This window comes from Hyaena hyaena, unplaced genomic scaffold (genome assembly GCF_003009895.1).
Source record: "Hyaena hyaena isolate Hyena2069 unplaced genomic scaffold, ASM300989v1 scaffold_670, whole genome shotgun sequence".
Taxonomy (NCBI): domain Eukaryota; kingdom Metazoa; phylum Chordata; class Mammalia; order Carnivora; family Hyaenidae; genus Hyaena; species Hyaena hyaena.
In genome coordinates, this window is record NW_024081306.1 from 278214 (window position 1) to 301651 (window position 23438).

At 50.2% G+C, this 23438-nt stretch overlaps 1 protein-coding gene across 4 annotated transcripts in view; it reads right to left on the reverse strand.

The window, feature by feature from the left end:
• APBA2 (amyloid beta precursor protein binding family A member 2) overlaps nt 1-23237 on the reverse strand; it is a 262791-nt gene extending 239554 nt beyond the window's left edge. For all 4 annotated transcript variants that reach the window (XM_039217199.1, XM_039217198.1, XM_039217196.1 and 1 more), the window contains exon 1: nt 23184-23237. The gene's annotated coding sequence lies outside the window, so the exon portion shown is untranslated. The remainder of the gene's footprint in view (nt 1-23183) is intronic.
• Between the last annotated feature and the right edge of the window lie 201 nt (nt 23238-23438).

The window sequence follows — 23438 nt, forward strand, 5'->3', positions numbered from 1 at the left end:
CACCGGTTCAGGGGCACCTGACAAAGCTAATCCCACTATCACAAAAGGCTGCCTATGCCTTCTTCATCACTTAGAATTCCAGAACCCATCCCAAACTGCAGGGAAGGACTCAAACAAAAGAGAAATCATGTCCGGCTAACCAGGGAATATGTCCTTCTCAAATAATGGAGACCCACCTACCCAGGACCCTCAGATTTGCCATCTTTCTGTCTCCATATCCCACATCCTGGGGGCTACCTGCTGTCCACAGGGGACTTCCTGTACTTGCTCCTGGCCATCCCCCTCTCCAGAGTTTCTCGAGCCACAGGCAGAGTGGATTTTCTTGTTAGTTGCTCTTCCACTGGGTTGTGACACGGCTGGCCTAGTTTCGCCTCCACCAGCTCTGAAGACAGCATGGAAAACCATGCAGTCTCCTCCTGCTGTGCGCCCTCCTGTGAGCAGAGGAAATGAGCCTGAATGAGGCTGGAAATGGGGTGTCTGGGGCCCTGAAAGAGGAATAGCTTCCTGGCAGACGAAATGGTAAAAAACAAAAACACTAGGTCTTGAGGCCACACATCCAGGCAGGCTGCCTCTCCTCTCCATCAGACCTCGCTCTCCCGGGCCTGGATCTCCCGTGCAGGAAGTCTCAGACCCCCCACACCAGTATGCCACCAGAGGAAGGCATGGGTGTTGCCACGGCCCCCTCTAGAGGCTTAACCTGCACAATGTCCATCAAACCCCAAAGCGCCAAGCATCAACACCACCTCCTAAGGGCACTAGGTGGCTGGTTAACCTTGTAAAAGGAAGAAATAATGTCTATGATCCCAAACATGTTATTAACAAGTATTGATGGCTATAATACCCTGAAAAAATATTCTACATAAAAATGGTGAAAAATAATGCAAAAATTCCGTGAGGTGCAAAATAAATTAAGAATAATCCTAATTTGTATCACCATCCCAGACTTTAACCTCTACTACAAAGCTGTCATCATCAAGACAGTATGGTATTGGCACAAAAACAGACACATAGACCCATGGAACAGAATTGAGAACTCAGAAGTGGACCCAAAAGTATACAGCCAACTGATCTTTGACAAAGCAGGAAAGAATATCCAATGGAAAAAAGACAGCCTTTTTAACAGATGGTGCTGGGAGAACTGGACAGCAACATGCAGAAGAATGAAACTAGATCATTTTCTCACACCATGCACAAAAATAAACTCAAAATGGATAAAGGACCTGAACGTGAGACAGGAAACCATCAACATCCTAGAGGAGAAAGCAGGAAACAACCTCCTTGACCTCCACCGCAGCAACTTCTTACTTGACACATCCCCAAAAGCAAGGGAATCAAGAGCAAAAATAAACAATTGGGACCCATCAAGATTAAAAGCTTCTGCACAGCAAAGGAAACAACCCACAAAACTAATAGGCAACCAACGGAATGGGAAAAGATAGTTGCAAATGACATATCAGATAAAGGGTTAATATCCAAAATATATAAGGAACTCACCAAACTCCACATCCGAAAAACAAACAATCCAGTGAAGAAATGGGCAGAAGATATAAACAGACACTTCTCCAAAAAGGACATCCAGATGGCCAACAGACACATGAAACGATGCTCAGCATCCCTCCTCATCAGGGAAATACAGATCAAAACCACACTGAGATACCACCTCACGCCAGTCAGAGTGGCTAAAAGGAGCAAAACAGAGAACTCTAGATGCTGGCGAGGATGTGGAGAAACGGGCACCCTCCTACACTGTTGGTGGGAATGTAAACTGGTACAGCCCCTCTGGAAAACAGTGTGGAGGTTCCTCAGGAAACTAACAATAGAACTCCCCTAGGACCCAGCAATAGCACTGCTAGGAATTTACCCAAGGGATACAGAAATGCCGATGCATAGGAGCCCATGTACCCCAATGTTCATAGCAGCACTCTCCACAATAGCTAAAACATGGAAAGAGCCTAAGTGTCCATCAACGGACGAATGGATCAAGAAGATGTGGTTTATCTATACCATGGAATACTACATGGCAATGAGAAACCATGAAATCTGGCCATGTGTAGCAACATGGATGGACCTTGAGGGTGTTATGCTGAGTGAAATAAGTCAGGCAGAGAAGGACAAATATCATATGTTTGCACGTATAGGAGGATTAGGAGGAACTTGACGGAGGAACAAGGGGGAGAAGAAGGGGGGAAATGGTGGGGGAAAGGGAGAGAGGCAAACCATGAGAGACTCTTGAATGCTGACAAAAACTGAGGACTGATGGATGTGGGGGGGAGGGGGGATGGGCATGGAGGAGGGCACTTTGGGGATGAGCGCTGAGTGTTATGTGGAAACCAATTTGACAATAAACTATTTGTAAAAAAATTTAAAAAAAAGAATAATCCTAATTTGCAAAAGCAGTTCTCTGCCATTTGTCAAAAAGAAGCACCAAGAACTGGACAGTGTGATAGACCAGGGCCAAGGCTACAGCAAAAACAAGAGGAAGCAACGTTTCAGATAATGGCTTGTACAAAGGGACTCAAGCAAGGGGATCCCACATTCAACACATCCCCTCCTCCCCCTCCCACCCCCTAATCTCCACTCCCTGCCACGTGGACTCACTTCCTAAGGGTAAGCCAGAGTAACCATCACCACAAATTCTAGGGCCTGCCCTGAGGGTCTAGGTAGGAATTTTGTAACCTTAGCAACCCCTTCTTGGGAAGTTGGGATGGGGTATTCTTTGGGCAGTCTTGGCCAACACCCACACTCCCCTGCTGGGAGCCACCTTACTGGGCTTCCCCAGCCTGACTCCCATATGCTGGCCCACCATCTGCAAATGGGAGCTTCGAGAACCCAGGCTATATCCTACACTCTCCACCCCACCTCACCCACACCCTGTGCACTCACAGGGCCACCACTATTGCCTGGGGGGAGGGGAGCACCAATTTAGGGGAGGAGCAGATGCCAGGCTAGCACAGGAGCCCACAATATCCCCCATCAGCCTGCTTCAGGGCCCAGCATGTAGCCTGAGGGGGCTGTGAACCCACACGGGTCCCATGAAAGGGCCAACACCAGTGACGTGAGGCAGACGTCCATCCTTAAAGGGTCATGAGACACCAGGTGCTCACAGAGCTGACTAATCAAGACTTGCTACAACAGCGAGCCAGTAACAAAAAGGCATAGATCAGGAAGGAAAGGTCAGCGTTGGCAAATGATCCCCCAATTAGAAAATCCAAGAGAAACAACTGTCCAGCCATGTAAGCCAAAGGAGAGATTCAAGCCAGGTGGGCAAAGAGGCCAGCTCTCCAGAAGTCAACAGCTTTCCTGTATACCAGCCACAGTCAGCTAGGAAAGGAGGCCAGAGGAGGGGACGGCCCCACGGACAACAGCAACAGCAAAATGCCCATGAGTAAATGCAACAGGAGATGCTTCAAATGTACACTAACAAAGCAATGAAACACTAGCGATGGATATAAAAGGCCTTCTGAAGAAATCAAAATATCCAGATAAGAAAATATAAAGCTGTCTCTTCTCCCTCAGATAAACAACTAACGCAATCCCAATCGAAATCCCAATCAGATTTTGGGATGAATGTCGCTTATTGTAAAGTTTGGTCAAAGAAATGTATTAGAAAGGTTAGAAAAACATGGGAAAAGGAGAATAATGATGAGGCAGTGGCCCTTTAAGGGCACAGAGTATAACAAAAGCCACAGTAACTTAAACAGGAGATGTAGGCAGAAGAAAACACCAATAAATTAGAATGGACAGTCCAGGGAGGCGTGGGTGGCTCACTCGGTTAAGCGTCTGACTTTGGCCTAGGTCATGATCTCACCATTCCTGCATTTAATCCCCACATTGGGCTAAAGGCTGACAGCTCAGAGCCTGGAGCCTGTTTCAGATTCTGAGTCTCCCTCTCTCTGTGCCCCTCCCCCACTCATGCTCTGTTTCTCTTTCAAAAATAAACAAACATTAAAAAATTTTTTTAAATGGACAATCCAGACACACAGGACAGTCCCACAGCCCAGGACATGACAACGACATCATACATGACAAACACGTATCACAAAACAGAAACTGAGATGGGCTATTAATAATGTAAGAAAACTGTGTGAGAAACTTCCATCCCCAGCTAACACTATACCTAAAACCAAATTCCAGATGAATAAAAGATGTAAATGTCAAAAAATCTGAACTGTCAATATTAAATGAAAATATACCTATACAGGAGATATTTATATACACTTAGAGCAGAGAATTCCTTTCTCTAAGTAAAATACAAAATTCAGGAGCTCTAACCTAGCTTGACAGATCTGACAACATAAAACTTCCACATTTTCCTACCGTCAAAGATGCCTTTATTTTTTTTTTTTAATTTTTTTTTTTTTTAATGTTTTATTCACTTCTAGGAGAGAGATAGAGACAGCATGAGCAGGGGAGGGTCAGAGAGAGAGGGAGTCACAGACTGAAACAGGCTCCAGGCTCCGAGCTGGCAGTCAGCACAGAGCCCGAAAAGGGGCTCGAACCCACGAACAGAGAGATCATGACCAAAGCGAAAGTCGGACGCAAAACCGACTAAGCCACCCAGGCGCCCCAAAGATGCCTTTAAAATGAAGTTGAAGAATAGAAGTCATAGGGGAAAAATAATCTACAATGTATGTAACAAAGGAGAAATTATGCTCATTATTCTGGTGGCCCAGAACACCTTTTAATCAACAAGGAAAAGATGAACAAGTCAACAGAAAAACAGGAAAGGATGCAAAAAGAAAGTGAAGAGAAGGAATTCAGATTCTTATTAAGCACCTGAAGGGAAGCTTGTTCTCATTCATAATTTTAAATAAGTGATAACTTTATACACATATACCTGAGTGAAACTATAAAGATCATCATCATCTGTTGGAGGGGACATGGGGAAACTGCTGTCCTTCACAACCAACATCCTTTAAAATGGTCAAAACTTCTCCAGAGAGCACTTTGGTGAGATCTATTTGCACTAGAAATGCTCAAACCATTCGACCCCATAAGTTTGCCCCTGTAACCTTCACTACAAAGACATCCCCCTGTGTGTGCAAGGATATACATGTGAGACTCCACATTTCAGCATGACCAACGTGTGGACAATGGGAATGACCCACAAGTTCATCAGTAAGGAAACAGTCAAGTATCACACAATGTTAAGAAGGATAATGTTACTACGCACAGCTGAGAGGGAACGATGCACTGCTAGGGGGTGAGGGAGATCTAAATACAAATCGCATTGATAATGTAATCTCAGTGCTTTGAAAAATATTAAAAATAATAAACATATATGTACTTGTGTAAAATTTAAGTAAAGCATGTCTATAAACAAACAAAAAAGGAGGAATCTGTACCAAACCTCAACAATGGTTGTCTTTACATGGGTGGGGGGAGGGCTTTCATTTTCTACATTATGTATTTCTGTAAAGTCTGAATCTTTATAATGCATATTAGCTTTATAACCAGAAATAAAAATTAAGTAAAAATACACACACACACACACACACACACACCACATATATGTGTGTATGTTATATGTTTCTGCAAAACCAACACCAAAGGAACCCCAGATCTACAGTACATCAGACACCTTTCTCTTCAATGAGGCCAAGATCCTTCTCAACCTCAAACTCTGCTGCCAGAAAAATGGCTCTTTCCTCCTCTAGAGATACAAGACACTTATTAGAAGGCACTGTTTTAAAAACAGAGATGTCGTATCTATTCATTTGAAGTATTAGCTCTTTCACCATTAGCTAATGACACTGCATGCAATCTCTGCATTCCACCAGACAGCATATACCTAAAACAAGTTCAGGGTCATTCCAGAATTGTATCTCACTCTTCTGACGTCTTCCAAGACGTTTAGGAGGGGGTGGAAGGAATGTTTACCCCTGGTTACAGACAATGCTGCCGACCTGGGGAGAGGGGAACTGGGGCAGAAGAAAGTGAGCTTTCCCAGCTGTCCCTTACTCAGGGTGAGGGAGTACTGACTCACAGGTCTTGATGGGACAGCTTCTGGTTTTCAAGACCCCAATATTTGAGAAGGAAACTAATAGACAAGTACTTTAAAATTCATTACCAGAAGGCTTCCACTGAATGTGCTTCCACACAGAGAAAATTATTCATTTTTCCACGAACTTGCTTAAAAGTCCAATTTTGGGGAACTGATACAGATTGTCCCATATTAGGCTCTTCAACCAGAGGAAATTTCAAAATTCTTCCTTCCAGCTCAGCAGAGCGAATCCACAAGTCTACTGCTTCTGCAAAAGGAGGACAAAGATCCTCCTGGGGCCGCAGAATTCGGCAGATTTTCCTTGGATTCTCAGGGCAGCAAATGGCTCCAGGACAGAACACCAGGCCAACCGTCCCACAGTGGCAACCAGCCACCTGACTCAGATGCAGCAGAGTAGTCTCAGGCGGTTCAGGAAGAGAGGGCTTGGCATCATTCCACTTGCCAAATCACCAGAAAAATACGATTTTTTTAAAATAATGGCTCGTGAGCCCAGGGTTTGGGTCCAGCCCATCAGGTCAGCACCCACTGACTCCCCACATGATGGGGAGTGGGAGCAATCAGGAAAGAAATGTCTCTCTGGAAGAAAACGGTACCACAGCTGAGTCATCAGCCCCACGCTGACTGGCCACCTGTGTGTCACTGGGAAGTCTCCACAACTCTCCAGAGGCTCCCCCACAAGTTATCAGTTTCTTCTCAAAGCATCACAAGCAAATCCTGGGAGACGGGGCCACGGGGAGCCAGTGTGCTGTGAGGCACCAGGGGGTGGCTGGAATGTTATCCACTGGACTGCTGCTCCATGGGGTCCCATCCAATGTGGAGGAGGGGAAGGGAGAGATGGGGGAGAAGGGAAGGAGGAGAAGGGAGAGAGGAAGGGAAGGCAGCCCCCTTCCTCTTACACCGTCCGTAGGCAATGAACCTTTCTAGGGGTCAGTCTGAAGCTTTCACATTTGGTCCTGCAATTGTACTAGAAATTTATCACCAGGAAAGAAACACGGCTATCTGCAAAAAAAAAAAAAAAAAAAAGGGAGCTGCAAGAATATTTATAAACAGCATCATTCGTAGCAGAAGAACATTCTAAATATAGCTCCAACATCCAAGCCTGGGGGCCTGGGTCAGTGCATGACGTGCAACAGCCATCACAGCCATGTGTGGAAGAAAACACAATGGCCAGGGAAGAGGATCCTGACACAGTCAGGGAGAATGCAAGTCGGCAGCCACACGGGTCCCCAACTGGACAGGAGGGACCCAGTGTGAACAAGAGTCCCCTGGCTGAGAGACCTGGGTCTTACAAAGTTTCTTGTTTGCTTATCTCTATTTTTTTTAAGTTGATTTATTTTGGTGGGGGAAGGGCAGAGGCAGAGAGAGAGGGAATCCCAAGCAAAATCCGCACTCCTAGCGCAAAGTCCCTCACAGGGGCTTGATCCCATGAATCTCGAGATCATGACTGAGCCAAAATCCAGAACCAGATACTTAACCAACTGAGCCCACAGGCATCCCAACTTATCTCTACTTTCTAACACAATGAATTTGCAGGTATGGAATAACTAAAAATAAACGTTTTAAGATAAAAAGTATTCTCTTTTGCCAAAACCTGTTTTAACACTCAACTATTGAAAGGAACCATAGGAAATTGCTTATATTTGACCACTTCTGACTTACAAAAATAGCAGGTTCATACAGTTCAACCTGATGTTGTCATAAAATCCAGGTGTGCTGTAAGACCTGTGGGAACCGTTTCGCCTGACTGGCCCTGACATGCACAGGGGGGTAGTTACCTTTTCCACCACAAGCTGCCACACACAGCCTCACCTGCCTCCTGTGCGGATGCCACAGTGACATGCTGCACACATCGATGCTCTCGTGACCTGTGCCATCTTGCAAAGGAGGTGTCGCCTCTAGCTACGAGTGGAGGATCTGGAAGATGCACCCACCACTGCCCCAGCCAGGCTTCAGGGAGCATACTGAGCCTCAGGGAGTCCCTTACAATTCTCCACAAACCACAGCCATCCCGGCCGGCTATGCCCATTTACAGGACCCAGGGATCTTTACCAGGGCTTCTCCCTCCCCTGGGGGTTCCTCCTTTCCCTTTCTCCTGTACTTCCTCCAAAAATACAGGAAGTGATGCTTAAGTACAGTAGAGAAGATGAAATTATCCAAAACCAGAGGTATGGCTGCCAGGCAGGCCTGTTCTCCAGTATCCCAGGAGCCGACCCTTCCTGTAGGAAAAAAGCCATTCCTACCACCGACTTGGTATTGGCCATGAATCCTCAGCACCAGCCCAGCCCACAGAGACACTGGGCTCCTGCTGCCTCCTCACTGGACCATCAACCACACACACACATCAGCTTCGGTCCACGTTGTCTTCTATGACCAATGTTACCCCGGAAAAATGGCCTCTGGTCACTAACTGTAAATGACCCAAGGGCAGATCAGGGGAGGGCAGGGGCTGCAGGCAGCTCAGGAAATTGACACTTGGCACGCTTTCCTTTCCCGGCACACGTAAGAAGGAGCCAGAAGGAAACTGTGCTGTCCAGTCATCAGACTGAGGGAAGCTGGCCCGCGTGCTCGTGAGCTTCCTGGCTGGGCTTGGCTCACCTGGGGGAGGTCCCCAACACCCAGGGAGACCACATCTGAGACACTGTTATTTTCAAGCACCCAGAAATGCAGGGCATACAAAAATATATTTTCCAAATTCTAAACCGAACTTTCCCCCAGTTTCCCCGCAGACAGTAAGGAAAGAAGACCAACAGGGACAAGGCCAAGAGGGTCTGGAGCCAGATGAGGAGCCACAGTGAGGCTCAGACTTTACTTTTTAGAACAGTGTGAAACCTACAAGAAAACTGAGCAGGGAGCAGAGTTTCCGTCCCCCCCAACATCCCGTTTCCCATTAACATAAGATCACTAACATCCTACATGAATGTTCTACATTTGTTACAGTTAATGACCCAGTATCAATGCATTACTGCTAACTAAAGCTCACACTTTATTGATATTTCCTTAGTTTTTACCCAATGTCCTTGTTCTGTTCCAGGACTTTAACCAGGACACATCGCAGTTCGTCATCATGCCTCCTTAGGTTCCTCTGACTGTGACAGAGTCTCAGGTTTTGATTCATCAGTGTTAAGGAGTCCCGGGCAGGTATTTTATAGAATACTTCTCTGCTGATATTTAACTGCCATTTTCCTTATGATCAGATGGAAGTTATGGGTTTGGGGGAGAAGACCATGGAGGTAAAGTGCCATTTCCATCACATCCTATCAAGGGCGCATACAGTCAACATGACTCATCACCACTGGTGTTGACCTCGACCACCTAGCCAAGGCAGTGACGGTCAGGTTTCTCCACTGCCAAGTTACTGCTTCCCTTTCCATCTGTGCTCTCTGGAAGCATATCACCCAGGACAGTCTAGGCTTGGTATACACACACCCTTATCACCTTCTGATTTTTATTAGCCACCATCAGAATGACCACCTCATCCAGGCATGCATCTTCCTCCCTGATGCCTCCTTCCTTGCAGGACCCCTTTTGACCCTTTATTCTTTTTTAATGTTTGTTTTCTAGAGAGAGGGGGAGAGCGCAACCGAGGGGAAAGGGTAGAGAGAGAAGGGGGAGACAAAGGATCCGATGTGGGTTCTGCATTGTCAGAAGATAGCCCGATGTGGGGCTCAAACTAACAAACCATGAGATTATGACCTTGGCCAAAGTCGGATACTTAACCGACTGAGCCACGCAGGCACCCCAACCCTTTATTCTTATATCCATTAATGATGACATCCTCCGCTCAACAACAAACTCACCAAATCAAAAACCCTGAGGGCAGAATCCTGCCTTCACCACACTGTTTCCTGTGTGTGTGTGTGTGTGTGTGTGTGTGTGTGTGTGTCAGAACCCATCATGATGCTTTGCACACCACACACATGGAAATACTCACCCCTGAGCTGTGCCAATGTCCCCAGGGTAGCAGTGCCACCAGGAGTGATCCTTGGGCCAACAAGGGCAGGGTGTGCTTCTGGCAAGCAAGAGTCCAGCTCCATCGCTAATTGTCCAAGGCCAAAACTGCTACAGACCCAGGCCCACCCCCGACTCCTCTCACCGTCCCCCCACAATGGAGCACCCCCATCCTCAGCGATCTCTCCACACAATAGGAAGACAAACTCGCAGTATGATGCCAGGTGAATGGTTAAGTGCCAACAGGGAAAATAACTTCAAGTAAGAGGGGAGCAGGGGAGATGCATTTCACACAGGGATACCAGGGAGGCCTCGTTGCTGAGATCAGGTCTCAGAAGCAGCACCGAGAGAAAAGAGGGAAGAGTTAGGAAGCTATGTCTGGTCCAGGAAAAAGGGGACAGGGGGCATGAGGAGGTGAGAGAGGTGAGGAGAAGTTGGGTTCTGGGCCACCCAACTCTCTCCCCAGCCTCAGAAACAAAGCTTCCACACGTTGGGATGGAGATACAGCTGGAGGGCGCTCATCGGGGACTCAGAGAATCCATGCTTCCAGACTTCTGATCTATACCACCAGACACAGAGAACCTGCTCCTAAAATCTCAGTGACAACCCCCCCCTCCACATCACAAATACCAGCCAGAACGAGTGTGGCAGGGCCCCGCCATGCCAGGCTGGCTCCCAATGGGCCCAGGCCCCACAGACCCCAGCGTCTGCCTGCCTGGGACACCCTTCGGACATCCCTTCCGGCCCTCTGGCCATGTGGAAGAAGCCACCATACTGTCCCTGCACCAGGTCAAGGCTGACAGTTCACCAGAGTGAAGCCAGGGACACACATGGAACTTCCAAGCCTGCACAGTGATGCTGTCACACGTCACCACTCTGCCTCCTCCTTTGCCATCTCTGGAGAGCAACCACGGAAAAGACCACTGGAGCAGGCTGGTTACATAATGCGGTCTCGGGGGCAGAGCCTCCCGGCACAGCAGGGGCACCGCCCATACAGGGTCGAGAGAGATGAGAAGGAACTCAAAGGCGGAAGGGGCAGGAAAAACAGGCCAGGGAGAGACACGGGCAAACACAGCAGGGACCTCTGGGGACCTCTGTGTGATAGGCAAAGAGCCCTGGAGGGTGCATGGGCACGCGACGGGAACCTCCACCTGGATTTCTGGGTGGACCCAGAGCTCACACACACCATTTCCCCCCACTCTGTCTTCTCAAAGCTCTTGGATTTCCTTTGTGCCCACCTGAAAGCACACAGCATCTGATGCTCAAACACCTGCATTGTTTATTTGCTTGTCTGCTTTTTAAAGTTCATTTATTTATTTTGAGAGTGTGTGTGAGCAGGAGAGGGACAGAGAGAGAAGGAGAGAGAGAATCCCAAGCTGACAGCATGGAGCACGATGCAGGGCTCAATCCCACAAACCGTGGGATCATGACCTGAGCCAAAACCAAGAGTCAGACGCTTAACCAACTGAGCCACCCAGGTGTCCCAAAACCTGGGTTGTTTGTGTCTGGTTTTCAGAGCACAGCTGCCTTTACATGCAGGGGACTGAAACTCATTTCATCTAGATAATTTACCCAGGATCAATTACATGCATATAGATCATAGCATCCTACTTCGGTTTATGTTCTCTGATTTCATTTAGAAAATACAGTTGAAATCTAAATATTAATAAGGACTTGTGGGAATAGCAAAACTTCATTATCTCACATTAAATGTAATCTTGATTTTGATATTATTGTTCCAGCAGTAAAATAAGCCATGAGTCAGTCAACTGAAAGTTCTCCTTGAAAAATCTCAAGATGATGTACTGCTCTTTTTTTCCCCAGCTTTTATTGAAGAGTATGTACTAAAAAGTTTCGTATCATAAATTGGAACTCACCCATGCAAACCACCTCCCAGACCAAGACACGGCATGTTTCTAGCACCTCCATAAGTTCTGTCTGGCCCCACCATTGCCTTCTCTGATCACCATCTCCCAAGGGCAACCTGACTTCCAGTCCCACGGATGAGAGTTGTCTGTTGACCTTCCTATCAATGGAAACATGCAGTAACAGACTCTGAGGTATGGGGTTTTTTCACTCAACAGTGGGGTGGCAAGACTCATCCATCCTGTTGCACACACTTCTAGAATGTCCCTTCTCAGCTTGCTCGATGGCGTTCCACAGAGGAGTAAACTCGGTGTGCTGGGTGAGTCTGCTGCCAATGGCATCTAGATTGTGTGCAGTTTGTGTGCAGGACACTCACGCATGCCTCTTGATGGCCACCATAACTTATCACCACAAAACTGAGTGGCTTAGGACAACACGCATGTATTCTCTCAGAGCTGTAGAACCTAGAAGGCTAAAAGCGGTTCCACTGGGCTAAAATCAAGATCTCAGCAGGACCATGCTCCCTCCAGAGAGGCTCGAGACAAGAACTCATTCCTCTCTTCTTCCACTTTCTGGGGGCCATCAGTATTCTTTGACATGTGGCCACATCACTCCAATCTCCGCCTCTGTGGTTACATAGGCTCCTTCTCTCCTCAAATCTCCCCCTGCCTCTCTCTTAGAAGGACCCTGTGTCTGCATATAGGGCTCACCAAAAAGATCTAGGATTATCTCATCTCAAAATCCTTAATCACAGCTGCAAAAGCTTTACCATGTTAAGTTGATGTTCATGGGCTTCTGGGATTTAGACCTGCTCCTCTTCAAGGGCCAGAGATCAGCCCAGGGGCCATACACACATTTTACGTAGCTTCATTCAGAGGGGGGTCGCTGATCAGAGGGATTATGTATTTTTACCTTTAGTAGGTACTATAAAACAGCCTCCCAAAGTAGTTGTACAAATTTATACCCCAATCAACAGCGAGAGTTCCAGTTGCTCCCCAACACCAGCTATTTTCTCTTCTTTCAACTTCAGCCACTCTGGTGGGTGTATAATGATATCACATCATGATGGTTAATTTGGTGTGTCAAATGGACTAGGCCACAGGGTGCCCAGATTGACCAATGTTTCTGGGTGTGTCTGCGAGGGCACTGATGGATGAGATTAGCATCTGAATCCCTGGACTCAGTACAGTAGATGCTCCTCCCCAACATGGGTGGGCACCATCCAATCCACTGAGGGACTTAACAAGAACAAAAGGCAGAGGAAGGTAGAATTCACCCCTTCGTCCTACCTCTGAGACAGCTCATTTCTTCTCCTGCACTTGCACTGGAGTTTATATCCCTGGCTCTCCTGGTTTTCAGGCTTTCAGACTGAGACTAAATGACACCACCAGTTTTTCTGGGGCTCCAGCTTCCAGATCCATCACATGACCCCGTTCTTCATAATAAATACACATATGCACACACACACACCCCTGTCCTATCGATTCTGCTTTCTTTGGAGAACCCTGACTAATGCACATGTTTATAATTTATTTTGCATCTCTCTGATGACTAATGGAGTCAAGTATCTTGCCATATGTTTATTGGATCTTTTTCAGGTGAAGTGTCTTATCCCTTTTTTCTACTCAGCCGTCTGCCTTTTTCTTATTAATTATGTACTGCATTACTTTAAGGTGAGTAATTTGTTAGGCTATATTCCATGAAGCACATGTGTCTGGAGAGAAAAAAATATTTTTGTGTCAGGGCCCAAGATGTGAGGTCCACCTGTGTCCATATGATCAGCTGACATGAATTCTGGACAATGAACACCCATCATGGACTCCAGGCCTCTGTCAGCTTGCAGTTTCTAGAAGGAATATGTGGGAGAACCTGGGAACTGGAGTGGGTAAGTTAAAAAAAATCAGCCCCAAATTCATGACTTCTGCCTCCATTTATCTCCTTGAAACCAAAGCTAATTCCACTGCAAGGATGGCCATTAAGAAAGTAAACTCTAGGGTGCCTGGGTGGCTCAGTCAGTTAAGTGTCTGACTTGATTTTGGCTCAGGTCATGAGTCCAAGCCTGCATCGTGCTCAGCACTGCTGGTGTGGAGCCTGCTTGGGATTCTCTCCTTCTCTCTCTATCTCTCTCTCTCTCTCCGCCCCTCCTCTGCACTCTCTCTCTCTCTAAAGATAAATAAATATACTTTTAAAAGAGAAAGTAAATTCTATTTGTACTTCTACAAATATGTGTGGATTTTAAAGGACTCTTCTGGATTAGGACACAGTGATGGCCAGTCCCTCAACAAAGACATTCACTGGTTCCCTGCTGTGGATGTCATACATAAGCATGGACAGACTGCCATGCCACCAACATAATTATTTGATTTCTTCTGTGAAACATCAGATATCAAATACACCATGGGTTGGTTTCTCTATCACTGTAAAGGAAGAAAGCAGCTTTAGGCATCAAAGTGGACTGCAGTGTGGTATCAGGTGCTGGATGAAATCGTCAGGAGAGTGAGCCCCAAGACCCCCTCTCCAGCATGATGCTCAGTGCTGCACCCCACTCTTCCCTGCCTAGTGCAGCCCCGTGGCCTGTGGGCAGGATAAAGGTCGACACACAGGTACCAGCCCCCATTTAACGAAGCTCTCTCTCAACAGATCACGATTTCTAAATAACCCAACAACCAGCAAGCTGTTTCCAGATACTGCATTTGACAGTAAGTAAAGGAGGAGACGTTAGCCAGCACCCAAGCATGGTCGGGCAGGCGGTGACAAGGGCCATGCCATGGGCCTCAGGGGAGAAAATGGCACTCACCCCCATGCTATGCCAAAGCAGAACACAGGCTGCCTGCTCTTAAAAGAGGAAAGCAACTGTAACGGATGTTTTTGGAGCCATCACAACCTAGAGGAAGAACAGCCACTGCAGCCTACTCGAGGGAAAGGGAAGAGAGGGCACAGGTTGCGGGTGCCCTGGGGAGTCAGGACCACTGACAGGAGGGGTCTCCCTGGCCACCATGTGCACAGCGGGTCAGTCCCCCTCCCTACAGAGGGTCAGAAAGCCACCAGGAGCTCCTGCAATGACCACCAGGCCGCCCAGGCAGGGCGAAGATGGCCATGTGGCGGGCAGGGCGGCCACGGCAGCCAGGCTGAGACAGCACCTGCCACTGTGACCTGGTCCCTCTGGTCTTGCAATGCTCGCTGACAACTGGAAACCAGGCTCCTCTGTTTTCACGACCGTCCTTCCAGTAAGTCAGCAGAGCCACGGAGGTTAACTCCATGTGAGCAAATTAATAATGTGATTTATGGTTTGTCATGGATTTTGTCATTTTTGTAGAAGAACAGTGGCAATTTAATCTAGAAAGCCTGTAAATCTCTAAAGGGTAAAATTAAACATCCGCGCCAGCAAGGCTGGGACTTGGCAGCAGCAGAGGCCTCCTCCTACATAGATGGCAGGGAGCGAAGGGCCTGGAGCCACATGGCTCTGAGAGGCGCCAGGATGGACCCTCACCCTTCTCCAGTCATGCATGGCTCCCCACGCACCCCTCCCGGCATCCTCTCTGCGCCCCTCCTGAAACCCCTGCATAGGCCCTCCACACGCTCTCAATGAGCCCCTCTCCCATGTTCCAACTGGTTGTAAAGCCTGCTGATGGAAAACACTGTCCTAAAGATCTCTCGGCAAAGTGCATGTCATTTTTATCCCACCTCCTCTGCCCCCAACCCACAGCAAGGATGCCCCAGGGCCTCCAAGGGCAGCTCAAGGCCCTGGTGGGGGTCAGGACATCCCTTCCCTCATCTCTAGCTCTGATCAGCACAAACCACATATACCTGGTGCCAAATACACAATCCATCCCTCCTCCCACTCCGCCTGCCTTGTGCCCGACTCCAGGCTGGCTCTTCTCTCTGGAGGGTTCTTCTGGCCTGAATTCTGGAGAGCCAATCCCACCCACTCTTCCAGGATGGGGTCCACAACCACCACTCTTACCCACACTGGGGCTCTCACTCTCCAGTCTGTGCTTTGGACCCAGAGCCAGAACCAGAGGCTCTGATACCATCCCACATTCTCCAGCAGCCCCTCTCAGCCCCTTCTCTCCTGACTTCACCCAGCTCTAGACAGGGCTCGGAAAAGACAGAACAGAGCAGGTGCTCAGAAAATACCTGTTGAGTGAATGGATGGATGGACGGATGGAGCTCCCAGCAAAAGGCTCAAGAGTATCTAACACAAAGGCACCTGTCCCCAATGCCTGAACAGCAGAGACCCCACTTATCAAGGGGGGTTGAATGACAAGTGAACAACAGGGCAGGGTGAGGGGCTGCCATTAAAGTGCCCAGCACCCCACTGCTTCCATCTGTAGATAAGCCACCCTACAGGACAGATAAAAGGAACAACACATACAGAGTTAAGGCAGAGTTCCCACAACTAGGAGGGAGGAGAGCGCTGCCACACCCAGGGGTCCCCCCAAGGCAGGTGCCCACATGAAGCTGATGCAAGCCAGAGGTGCCTCTGCCTCTGCAAGCATCACATCAAGTCTAGCAGCACCAGCTCACCGCTGATTAAGCACAGACCAGCCTGTGATCAAGAAGAAAACCATTACTTAATGAAATGCAATTAATTTAGAAGCCGAAATCTGTTAAAGCCCAAAGGACAGACACAGTCAGGAGTTCTGGGTCTGGAGGGGCATCTATTCTCAGAATTTCAACCCAAGAAACACCCCAGAGACGTCCCCGTAAGAACCAAAGGCAGATGGCACATCCCTCCTGCCACACGTCGGCATGCTCCTCTCTAGCACCCAAAGGGCAGAGAAAGGCCACAAGCAGAATCTTCACGGTACATGTACACAAAGAAAGGCGCATCTGGTAGGGGCTGTGGGTCAGGCTTATCCCACCACTGTTCCCTGGAGAAACAGCCGTCCACACTCCCAGCCTACCTCAGGGATGCGACCTAGCAGCTAGGCCAGGTGGGCAGCGTTGGGGCCCTTGGCCGGGATCAATTACCCATCAGTCGGTCAGCTACCTGCCTTCACTGTTACCAGCCAGCACCAGCCTGGCACCCAAGGTGTTCCTGGTGTCTGAGGCCCATCAGGCAGGCTGGGGAGAAACACACACACATACACACACACACACACGCACGCTCTCTCTCTCTCTCTCTCTCTCTCTAATCCTGGTTAGAGACTGGCACTGATCAAGCGAGCACTTTACTGTAACAAAACGCTCGCCCACATCTTACCTCACTTCATCTTCATAACTCAGTGTAACTCAGTGGCTGGTGAGGAAGGAAGCGCAGACCTACGTGTGCCCTTTTAAGGAGGACTGAAGTCTGAGCAGTGGCATTCGCTGGCTGTTTGGAGGCAGAGCGGGGCTTTCTAGAGCTTCCGATTCCTAACACAGGCCCTGCTTCTACTCCACCCCACCCGTGACAGCTGTCACCAGCTCTGGATAATATGGACAGATGTTAGAGCACATGGCTCACTTATTGCACCAAAAGACCGAGAAACGTAAACTGTGTTTTATTTGAACAATGCACACACTTGCTGCCAGAGGGACCTGAGGAATCCATCATCCCTAAATGCATGCATTCACTCAGTTAATGGGTCTCCTGTTATTGAAACAATGGATTTTTCCAAGACAAGTGATAATCAAGCCAACAGGGAAAAACAATACATTATATACTTTTTATTAAATTAACGATGCATATAACAATTCAGAGAAATTCATATTTAGAGCTGCCTTGCTTTATATTCCAGGGATAGAAAACGAATCAAATTTTAAAAACATATATATTACATATATCTATATAGAAATGTGCATATATTATATACAGATATATCCCAACCAAGAATTCTAAATGCGAATATTGTTCTCCTCACTATTTACTCATTAGAATTTTCAGAACAAGGGCCTTAGCATTTCAGAGCCAAGAGACTCTGAATTCTTGGGACAGGAAGTGCAAAGAATCCACATTAGCTCCAAGTGCAAAAAAGAAAACACCTTACAGACCCACCAACAGTGTTAGCTGTTTTGCTGGGTGGCAAGCCCCCCGCCCTCTCGCTGTCCCCATGAAGGGCCAGGGTCATTGTGACATGCCCATTACTCTCTAACCGCCAACCAGGGCTCACATCCCACTGGTCACAAGCTATTAGTCTCTAAGCACATGTTGAAAATTAACCCTTGTGGGTACCACATGAGTGGTCATAAACCCTACTCACACCCACTCAGTTTAAAAACTTAGTATGATAGGAACTAAGCCACAGTGGGATGGGGGTTGGGGGGAACACAGGGGCCTTGCGCTCTCCCCAGCTGAGGCCTGAACCCCAGCTCCAGCAGCCTTGAAGGGTGCTCCTGGGCCAGTCAAGATGAGACAACAGACCTGCCTCTCAGGCTTGGTGGGAAATTATTCAAAACAGCCAACACCGAGGAACAGAACTCAACACGCGGAAGTGCCCAGCAATTGTGTGCTTAATTGGGTTGGTTTCTCCATCGAAAACCATCTTTGGATGGAGTGCTCCAGTTTTCAGAACCCCACCAGACGAAAACATCTTCTCAGTCAGTAGATGCAGGAAGCTCAACCGCATGGTTTTTTTCCTTCTTCATTTTGATCTTTCAGACACAAAACAACAGATGTAGCACTTAACCTGAGAACAGCACTTTAGAGTTTGCGAAACACCTACACTACATTCTCCTACAAGGCTGCAGTTGAAACTACCGAAACCTGACCCTTCAAACTAACTCCCCAGTGAAACAGGAAAAACCACAACACGTCTGCAGGCCACTCAGGGACCCCACGAAGCCCTGGGCGTGGTAAAGATATCTCGCATCCCTTCAATCCTGGGGCTCATCTGTGCCCCCCCCACAACAACCGCAGGCAAGAGGTATAATGTAAGACGGATGCAGAGAAAGACTCCCAAGGCCAGTGAGTTGTCCAAGGCCCCAGGAATTAGGGGCAGAGGCAGGTTCTCTGAATCCAGTTAGTTCTCAGTTCTTCAAACCCCATTCTCTTTCCCAATCTCATGCTGCCTTCCACCCTGTAAAACCAACGCACCTTCCCGGGCAAGGCCACGGCACGGGCACTGAGAATCAGGTGGGGGTGGGGGGGATGCTTCTGGAATGGAAGGCTGGCAAACAGGGGCAGGCAGGGCTGCGGGGAGCCCTGAGATGCCGGGTCTGACGTAAAGTACAAGACAAGTTTAGAAACATCCAGATGGAGGAAGAAGGGAACCAGGGCATAAGGGTGCCTTGTTCCCAGAGCTTCTATATCCCAGGTGACCATGGGGATAATGCAGGGCTGGCTCTGCCACTGCACACCATCCAAATAACCAAAAATCCAAAAAAGGAGTTTCCGTGAAGAATCAGAACACCCACTCCCTGGGCCGGCTTGCCTTTCGGTGTGGTCTCTTGGCCTATGTGAAAACACGTCTGCATTGTATAATTCCACAGCTCTTTCCTGTCGGCCCACCGAGCACAAGGTTCTGTGTGGAGTTCTAGGAGGGATCCACCAACCGTGAATACAAATGTGACTAATGTGACTACAGCTCAGTTCCAGCCCTGGGCCTTGGGAAAAGGACAAGCAGGGAGCCAGGCTGAAGGGAAGGCCACTCCTGGGGGTCCCACTCATTCATTCATTCATCCCTCATGTAGCAATGAGGGTCTACGAGGTGCCTGGCACTGTTCTAGCAGCCAGGAATACGGAAGAGAACGAGGTCTTGACACTGGAGCGGTAAGAGTTGATAAAACAACAACGACAACAAGGTGCACCTGGGTGGCTCAGTCACTTGAGTGTCTGACTTTGGCTCAGGTTATCGCTTCTCAGCCTTTTGGCTAAGATCAAGTGTGACTTCGGCTCGGGTCATGATCTCATGGTTGATGAGTTTGAGCCCCACATCCGGCTCCATGCTCTCTCTCTCTCTGCCCCTCCCCAACTCGTGCTCACGCTCGCTCTCTCTCCCTCAAAACTAAATAAATAAACTATAAAAAAACAAGTATGTAAATAACAAATCAAATGCTAAGTACTAAGAAGAAACACAAAGCAGGGTTAAGAAGACAGGGGGAAGTGATGCTCAGGGATCTGGCCCAGAAACAGAGAACTGAAGTAAGTGAGAGAACAAGGAGGTGGACATCTGGAAGAGGCCATGCCAAGGAGAGGGAATAGCAGGTCAAAGGCCCTAAGGCAGGCATGATCTTGGCAAATTTGAGAACCAGAGTCCACATTTAGCTGGGATCATCAAGGATACAGACACAACGGCCCCAGACCAAGGTGGTAGGCAAGGACAGGGTGGGAATACCCCAGGGCAAGCCTGGGCAGTGATCCTGTCTGCCTAGAGGGACCACGGCTGGGGAGCAAGGAAAGAAACTTGAGAAAATCAGACCAAGGTATTTGAGTGTGGAGTGGGTACGGGGAAACCACTGAGGGCTTGAGCAAGGAACACCAGACCTGCCCTGGGCCCCACCTGCAGAGACGCAACCCTGCAGCCCAACTTAGAAACCCCAAAGCCAGCCAAGAAATCCCCACCAATGGCACCCCACCAATATGTAGGGCTCCCAAGCAGACTGGAGAACCCTGAGCCCCACAGGGAGAGCCTGGCTTTGTGACATTGAGGTTACTGTCCTCCCTGGGCTCCCTCGTGTGTCCGAGAGAGGACAGGGAGAGAATGAACTGACTTCAGGAAAGGCGAGGGAAGACAGCCCACGCCAGCTGACTCAGCCTGTGCCAGCAGGCTCCTCAGAGACACAAACTGGACCCAGCCCAGGTGGTGGGCGGGGGACACAGAGAGGGGGATGGAGCCACAGAATCCTCCTTGTGGGCACGTGGTCCAACCACCAACAGGCACCCAGGCTGCCTTTTGGTGAGCAATCATCAGATGGGACTTACGTTTAGGGACTGAGCTGTACAATCAGTGCCAACACCTCCCCGTCCATCACGGCCACCTGGCAAGGTCAGAAGTATTGGCACCTTATGCTCTCTCTCCATTTCTCTAAGGCTGAGTCGCAAGGCAGGTATGCTGGCTTCTGCCACCTGTTCCAGAATGCTGGTGTGTTCAGGGTCTCTGTGCCCACCTGCCCCTAGCCCTCTCCGCCTCCCCCACCAATAGAGGTTTCTCCAAGAGTTCCCACTGTCACCAGAGACCCTCACCTGCTGAGTCCCCAGGTCCAGCAAGCCGAGCCAAGATAGGGAGGAGCCGAGACCTAGGGGGTCCCTGTGCGTCTCTCCCCCAACACAGCCACCCAAACCAAACAAAGCCCAGCCCGATGCCAACCTCCCCATCCAATGTGTTTTTCCTCTGAGTTCCTCAGTTGTGTCTAGGAAACATCAAGGTGTTTTAGCGTTCCCTCTCAGCTTCCAGGGGTGCGACTGGTGTCTTTTACAATTATCTTTTATTTTTATCCAGCATTTCTTAGCTCCGTTGGCAAATTGAATTATTTATGCACCTCCATTTCACAATCCATCCCCACCAATTATTCCTGTGAAACTAATATTTTATATTTAAAAAGGCAGGGTGGGGGAGGGAGATAGAACTACTCAGGAGATGATCCTGCAAACAAGTTAACGAGCCACACTCAGGCCTTGGGTGTCCAAGGAAGCACACAAGGAACCGCAGAAGAAAGTAAGAAGTTGACCACCACCAGCTTCGCTCTCCTGACAGCGCCTACCCCACCTCTCTCTCCCTCCCTCCCTCTCTCTCTCTCTCATAGACACACACCCCATCTGGTTCAGCCTGCACATCTCCCAGGCACCAAAGCCCAGTACTCTGGAGATGGAAAGGCAGGCAGTAGGGGGAGGGGCACCATGATGCTCCCTAACAAATGACAAGAGGTCTGGAGAGACAGGTGCCCACAGAAGACCCTGGCAGTGCCCCATCACTACTGCCATCACCAGATGCAAGCCCAGCTCCGGACTCCACTCCAAGGGTCTCCCAGCCAGTGCTGGCTCAGGCAGGTGACCACCAGCAAGCTCCAACTGGTCCACTAACTCCCTGGACACCGCCCAGGGTCCCAGTGGCTCCCACGCCAGTGTGGTCCTTCATTTGGGAGACCCTTCCAGCCCAGGCTGCAGATGCAAGCAACAGAGATGGCCACCCTGGAGTGAGGACAGAGGGCAGGCCATCCTGGCAGCTCTGGACTGAGAAAAAGGACCATGTGCCTTGCACGGTGGCGGCTGCCCACAGGAGGAGAAGCCACCACCACCACCTCACCAGAGGGAGGTCTAACCCCGAGGCTCCGGGTACCCACAGAGTACCTCACATGTGTACCTCAGGAAAAGTTGTCCCGCTTCTTCTCCAGAAGCTTGCAGGTCATCATTTTAAAACCACTGTTGTTTCTTAAAGAAAGGTTGGGTGGGGGGCGGAATCCCAGAAAAGAGGGCAGAGACTCAAGAGGCCAGGGACTACTCCACCCACAGGAACAAGCGCTGAGATCTGATTCCCGATTTGGGGTACTTCACCGTCTGCATGGCCATGTGTGAGTTTGTTTTAACCGCAGATTTGAGTCCAGCCCCTGTCAGGCAGTAAAACGAACAGACCTGAAAAGATTAAGTCCTCCTTCTGCAAGTAAATACGAAGTTAAGACTAGCAGGCTCGATCTCAGGCTCCGCGCACAGCGAGGCTCAGACAGGGCGGGCCCCTCGCAGGCGCTCTCCGGACCCTTCCTCGGCGCCCGGCCCGGGGCAAGTTCGCCCCCAGCCCCCGCACACCAAGGCCCGCCGCCCGGCCCGCGCTGCTCAAAGCCCGGCTTGGGGGGCAGGGGGCCTCGATGTCCGCCGGGATTGTCGGTGGCCCAATCCCCCAGCAGCAACCTGGCCAAGCTGTGCCCGCCGTGGGGCAGGGGCCGACGCGAGTGGCGGGTCGCGCCGCACCCCCAGTCCCGCGACGGCGGCCCAGGGGAACCAGGGGTGAAATTTTTAATTGAAGAGTTTTTCCCTCTGGGCCTCATTATAAAGGGAAAGGGAAGGGGGGCGAAGATCGGGGCTGGCCTTCTCGGGAGGCAGGGAACCCAGAAGCGACCCCAAACTCGGGATTGCCCTGCACGCGGACTTGGTGTCAGCGCCAAGCGGGGCCGCGGAACGCACCAGCGGCCCGGCCAGCCCGGCGGGACCGGAGCGGGCAGCCACTGCCGGCCAGCGCCCCTTGTCCGCGCAGGGTCGCCCCTCGCCGCGGCGCCCCCCGCCGGAGATGCGCTAGCCTCCGGCTCGGCCTCGCCCCGCCCGCCCGCCGGTCGGTGGGGGCGCCGGTCCGCACCCCCAGACTCCAGCGGCACCCGGCCGCCCCGCAGTGCCGCCGAGTCCGGGGGACAGCGCTCGGGCCGCGGCATCCGCGCCCCGCCCCGCGCCCCGGCACCCCCCGCCCCCGGCGCCGGTCCGGGCGCCCCCAGGCTGCGGCCGCTGCCCCCCGCTTACCTGGGCCGGGCGCGGGACCGCGCGGGTCCACGACCGCCCCCGCCCCGCCGCCGCCAGCTCCGTCTGCGAGGCCGAGCGCCGGGCCGCCGCCGCAGCTCTTTGTGAGCCCGCGCCGAGCCGCACACCGAGACTGCTAATGAGCCCGGGAAGCTGAATAGCGGCGGGCGCGCCCCGGACGCGGCGTACGGCACGCAGGGCCGCCTCTGCCGGGCGCACGCGGCGCGGCCGCCGGGCGCTCTCCGCACCGGCCTGCGG